Source organism: Nuphar pumila, chromosome 2 (genome assembly GCF_984573655.1).
Source record: "Nuphar pumila chromosome 2, dmNupPumi1.hap1.1, whole genome shotgun sequence".
Taxonomy (NCBI): domain Eukaryota; kingdom Viridiplantae; phylum Streptophyta; class Magnoliopsida; order Nymphaeales; family Nymphaeaceae; genus Nuphar; species Nuphar pumila.
Genome location: NC_143250.1, coordinates 41,305,169 through 41,312,031, shown reverse-complemented (window position 1 = coordinate 41,312,031; position 6,863 = coordinate 41,305,169).

Here is a 6,863-nt window from a genome sequence, read left to right as displayed (position 1 = left end):
CTCTTTCATGGATTCTCCTCACCGACAACCGTCGTCGGAGCCACGTTGCCGCAACCTTCTCAGGTGACCTCTCCCCCTCTCCATGTCTTCTTCTTCTTCCTTTGTCATCTTCTTCTCTCCTTCCCTCGTCCTCTTTTGTTCGCCGGCGGCCTCGCTTCCCTCTGGTAAATCCCGACACACACACCCTCCTCATCTCTCGGCTCGCCAAAGACGCCGGCAGGAGGTCGTCGACCTCTTGTCTCCCCTCCTCCAGGTGCGTTGACCGAGTCTATAAAGTGGACAGACTCGGCTCAAGTGCGTTGACCGAATCCGACACTTGTTGACCGAGTCTGCCCCGTGTTCGAATTCGCACCCGTGTCTGCACCCTTGTTGGTGCGTGTCAACACAGGTGCGTCGACCTCCTAGCCGAGTTTGCGTGACATAGCCTCTAACTTTGTTGTAAGTTAATTCTTTACATTGGCTTGTTTTTTGTTGTGCATATGCCAAGTGGATTTAAGTGATTAATAATTTACTATAACCATATCTTTTGAGAAAAATGCACCATTTACAGAATTTGGTTCCTTCTGGATAATAAGACTTCGGAGATGCTTTCTAGCCTATTTTGCTGATTTCTTCTGTGGAAAATAATTCTGACCTTTCAGGATTGTCCATGATTTTCTTGTTCATTTCTTACTTCATCTATTTTGTCTGCTCTGAATTTTCCTGTCATTTTTTTTTCAATACAGAGATTATTCGTTCGTTTTCCCTTTGAAGTGCTTGAATTCTTTGTGTCATTTGATTTATCACTTGCGTGTGTATCGGTTTGTAAAACCCACAGCCTGGATTTTATGCTGCAAAACCGACCAAACAGTTCTAAGATTTTTCTTGGTTAAAAATGATCTTCAGAAAACTCTGTTTGATGTTCTTACTTTCTGGATGACTGGAATTTTAGTCATGTTAAGCATTCTGTTTTGGGATTCATAGTTTTTGGATGTCCCGTGTGTTGAGAATAGTTGAATCAAGGTTGTAAAAGACGTACCTGTGCCTGTATCGGCCCGGCCTAAAATAAGATACACACTGTATGATAACGAATTGTATTTTTAATAAAAATAAGTATCTAAAAATTCATGAAACTCCTAAAAAATCATAATGCGAGAAACAATAATATTAAATTACAAAATAAAACCATATATCACGTCAATGAATTACATAAAACATCAAATATCCAATAATCAAGATAACATGTTATAAATGGCATGTATGCTTTGCATATACGATGCACTCGATACAAATATTAAACTCTATCAAGATACGGGTGTGTATCATAGCAAATTACCATATAATTACTATATGCATTGTACTTATCGTGCGATATACTATGATAATTACGACATAAACTCGAATATATTGTCTGTAGTTGTGCTAAGCATTTTGATTTATGGAGCTCTTTGCATTTCTGCTTCATAACATGCATGTGGTTTTCATAGCGATCCTACTTTCTATGGTTGGTCAAGAATAAAAAAAAAAATCATAATTTCTTCTTGAAGTAGCTTTTCATTGATTTTCATGTTAGTAAGCAAACGTGTAAAGAGCCATTTCTCGACAAATTTCATGCGTTTACGTGACTTGAAAAATGAGAATTCCATAAAGTTTTACTTCCCCCCTTCAGAAAGAAAATCAAAGTAGGACCCAACATGGGACTCCAGTTCAACTTGTGAGTTAAAAAAATAAATAAAAAGTTTACAAAAAGACGCTTAGATTTCTGTCTATTTACAAATACATGCCTAACTTTTGAAATATTACAAATACATGCCTAGCTTTTGAAAATTGCTTTGTTAACTACATGCATATTCGTACTATCTCAACAGTAAAACGTGTTTGTAAATAAGCCAAAAGTGAGGGGGTGTTTTTATAATCTTTTCTAAAAAAATAGGACACGGGGGCCATTTTTTCTTTTTAAATTTTCAATCAACAAAAATGTTTAATATATGGTAATTTTCTGATACATACCCATCTTTTACCTGATATTCCATGTCAGGTTCCACTTTTTTTAAAAAATCCTAATGCAGTCCCTATTTTTCCTGATGCTAGTCAAATAGGGACCTGACATTAAGTGCAACTTGGTTAGAACTTAAAGCTAACAGTGGGATACGTATAAAGATACAAAAGTTTCCTTTTTTGCCCTTACCTATTAAAACACATCACTGCCCTTTGAAACGTAGCAATGACTTAACTACCGGCGCTGGCCCATACTTTGTCATAACGAGGTTATGAAAGGACCGGATATCCGACTCAGACCTATAATGGATCTGACCCATATTTCAGTTTTGGATAGCACATATTTAAGTTTGGGTCACGTCCTGAATAAATATATCTAGGTTTACTTGGACCCAGAATTGGAACCAAATGAGCATTTAATTCGCGTTTGGGTTGCGATCAGACTAACGGAACACATTTTGACATAAAACCCAATAAGTTTAGCTTGTTTTTACTAGGCCCGGTATCATGGGGTCTCATTTTCTAAGCCAGATTCAGGACTTCATTTTAAGAATTATTTCAGATCATAATCTAGAAAAAAAGATCCAATCCTCAAAAACCAAATCTAAAATCAGACCTGACCATATTTTTGTATTGAGTAGCATATGTGTGAATCCGAGCGTTACAGTTGGGTTTGGGTCATTGGTTCTAACCAAGGTTGTTAAATGCGATGAGGCGAAGCGAGGAGTTGAGCCTGCGCTTCGCCTCTGAGGCGTACGCCTCTCACAACTGGAATGGAAGTGAAGCGGTGGGAGGGGAGGCAGTAAGAGAAGGACCACCCGCCAGCTGGTACGGAAGCGAGGGATATGCCGGTGGTCGGAGAAGACTGAGCAGCAGCTGCAGCACAGCAACTCCGGTGGTCGGTGGTCACAACTGGTCGGAGGTTGATGAGGGGCGCATCACAGCAACGCCTCAGTACCTTGAGCGTGCGCCTCGCCTCTGAGGCGTACGCTTCAGGTACTGAGGCGTACGCCTCTCACAACACTGGTTCTAACCCAACTCATTTTTTCATGAAAATCAAATGGTTTAACTCGTTTTGGGCATATCCAAAATCGCAAAGTTTGCATCTATAATTCATTGATTTTGGACCATACCCGATTTTGGAATAAAGACGCTTTGTGATATTGGTAACAGATCCAAAATTAATGGGTTACACAATGCAACCTTTGTGGTATTGGGTATACTCAAAACAAGTTAAACACGTTGATTTTTAGTGAAAAATCAGTCAGGTTAGACCCAATTTTGACCTAAACCCAACTATAACGTTTGTCCATTTCCAACCTAAATTTGAATAAACCCAAATATATTTGTTGTGGATCTGACTCAAATTCATATATATACTATCTAATACAAAAATGTGAGCCAGATCCAGGTTTTGGAATTGGTTCTTTTTATAGATTTGGATCTGACTTAGATCTTATAGTAAAGTGCTGAATCTGGTTTAGAAAAATGAGACCATTGAAAACAAATTAATCTTATTGTTTTTATGTAAAAATGGGTTGGGTCTGCCATATCCCAACTCAAATCCAAGAATTTGGGTCCAAGTAAACCTAGGTATATTTATTTCAGGTCTGAACAAACTTGGATATATGTAATTCAGAACAAGAAACAGGTCAGATCTGTTTCAGGCTATGATCCATTCAGGGTCGCTTAATGGCTCGCCCCCTACTTCTTAAACCCAAGCCCTTACGGAGCCCACCAGTTAAATTCTTCCTGTGGGAGTCGAACCTCAAACGATGATGTCAAACACTTTTTCTCTAAACCTGCTTCTGCTCAGGCAACCCGGGCAGGTGTAAGTAGAGCTGGCAAAATCAGCTGAGCTGACAAAACAGTATGCTGGAAAAACAAAGCGTCAACTGAAAAAGAGCCAAGGCACAATATCCAAAAATTTAACTTGTATTCATAAGTTAGCCAAACGACACTTACAAATGCATCACTTAGACTCACTGTAAGGCAATGTGAGGTGAAACAGTCTTTGAGAGTGGGTCTTAGAAAAAACTCACAAGTGACTCTGAATCATGTCTTTTTGAAAGGGTCAGTGGGGGATAAAGTTTTCTTTTTCAAAAGATCATAAATTCTTTTCCTTGAAATACTAGCTTTATTCATTTATTGTCTTATTAAAAAATTTCTTCTCCTTAGATGTTTTCCATTCGTTTTTCAATTGCTTCCTACTTCTTTTCACCATTTCCAGTTGGACGAGCCTAAAACATCTAATTTTTGTTCCATTTTTCAAGACATTTTTCTATTTTTTTAAAGACAAGGAATCCTTGCTGAAAATAGGGTAACTTAATGGGCCCACCCTCCCTGCACAGGTGCGAAGCAGGTTATATGTTCCTCCCCGGAATAGGCATGTGCGTGTTCTCGGGTCTGAATGAGTGCCACATATGTAAGCACGTGGGGCTCATTTCCCCGTGTGTGTCTGCATCACTTAGCATCGAAGTCTGGTGCGTTTGCAAAGACTAAAGTATCTTTTCCCGCCATTAGCGTCATGAAACGACGTTTCGAGTAATGTACCAAACTCTCCTCCTGCCAAAAAATGGAGGATAACCTTTTGTTTTCGCGCTAAGCAACACCGCTGCTTGAAGAGTCTCAACCTTGAAATATGTCGCCCTCTCCGTTCTGGATCACCCTTTGCCGTCGTCTGCTGTCGTGGGAGCACCTTTTGTCGTCGTTTGTTGCCGGAGCACCTTTTACCGTCGCCTGCTATCGGACCACCTTTTACTGTCATCTGTTTTTGGACCACCCTTTGTCGTGTAGCTGAGGATCTATCAGATATTAAATCAACAAGAGCAAATTCAAAAGTATATTCTGTAGCTGGTAGCTCCATGTTCTTCTGCAGAAGTTGTGACAACAACTCTGTATCAGGGGTCAGATCTCACATATCCTTTGCAAGCAAACAAGCTCATTAGTAATGGCAGCCCACTGCATCATTCAAATTGATACAGTTTCTCAGATGTATGTTACGTTCAATATTGTTTGAATTGGTGGTTGTACATACTCATCGAAGAGAAATAATTGAAGATCTTTACAAAGAATGGGTTGACCTTGCCAAAGGAAAGGTGATTCAGTTATTTGTAATAATCTTCCAGTTATTATTTACCATGCCAATAAAAGTAACGATTTATAGTATTAGCATGTTTTGACGTGATTCATACTACAAATATCGTAATAATTGACACTAGCAAACACATAATATCTATTTACAATGATTCATACTTCAAATAATGTGCAGCGAGTTTAATAGAAATCGCTAAATGAGCAACGATTTAAACACACACATTGATGTACATATCGCATAATATACTACAAATCGATAAGACAATTCAGCATAATCACTTATTTATATTACAAATCGATACGATAAACGTAAGTACTGTTATGACACACAAACCCTCGACAACAGCAATCGTAGTAACTTCATAAATATAAATACAAATCGTGAAGCCTGATCCATCAGATGTTGAATGACATATTTTGGTAACAAAGCCAAATCGACATGATTTATGAGTTATGATTTATATGTTTAAAATAGCAACGATTTATATATTTAACGCAGTAGCGATTTATGATATATAAAGTTACCAAGATTTGTACTCAAGTTTGCTAAATCGTACAACGAGGTTTATTGTTGAAGCTCAAACGTTACAATGATATGTACTTATGAAGGGTGTGATTTATGCATCGACTTGTAAGTTTGAAGGAGTGATTTGTACGTTTAAATTAGAAACAATTTATACGTTTGATGCAATAGTGATTTATAATTGTTGATGATAGTGATTCACGTGACAGCTATTTAATTACCGGTACGACGCTTTAAAGTGATTTCCATAGAAATCGCTAAAGGAGCAACGATTTGAACACGAAAATGGCCACCTCATGTCCCTATAATTGTTATTCCTCACACACAGGTTTCAATTACATACTATAAGTATCTAACCCTAAACCCTTTTCTCAAAACCCTAAACCCTAAACCCCAACCTTAAACCCTAAACACTAACCCTAAATCATAACCCCTAAACCTGAAACTCTGAACCATAAACCATAAACCATAAACCATAAACTATAAACCATAAACCATAAACCATAAACCATAAACCATAAACCATAAACCATAAACCATAAACCATAAACCATAAACCATAAACCATTTTCTCGAAACCCTAAACCCTAAACCCTAAACCCTAAACCCTAAACCCTAAATCATAAACCCTAAACCCTAAACCTTAAATCATAAACCCTAAACCCTAACCCTAAACCATAACCCTAAACTCTAACCCCTAAACCCTAAACCTTGACCCTAAACCATAACCCCTAAACCCTAAACCCTAAATATCTTACTAAACCCTAACGGCAAACACTAAACCATAAGCCTTAAACCCTAACCCTAAACCCTAAACCCTAAACCTTAAACCCTAAACCCTAAACACTAACCTTAAACCATAACCCCTAAACCTGAAACCCTGAACCCTAAACCTCTAAACCTCTAAACCTCTAAACCCTAAACCCTTAATATCTTACTAAACCCTAACGCTAAACCTTAAACCCTTAATAAATTACTAAACCTTTAACCTTAAACCCTTAATAAATTACTAAACCTTTAACCTTAAACCCTTAATAAATTACTAAACCCTTAACCTTAAACCCTAAAACCTAGACCATAACTCCAAACCCCGAAACCCTAAACATCGTGTCGATTTGTTCTTTAGTAAGTCTAAACATTGTGTCGATTTGTTTAAAGCTATTTCCTTTCCGCCTTTTATGAATCAGTCATTAGGTACATCGTGATACGATATATCGTTCACGTAAAAAACGCTCGTAAAAGCAAATCGCGATAGGATATTGTTCAC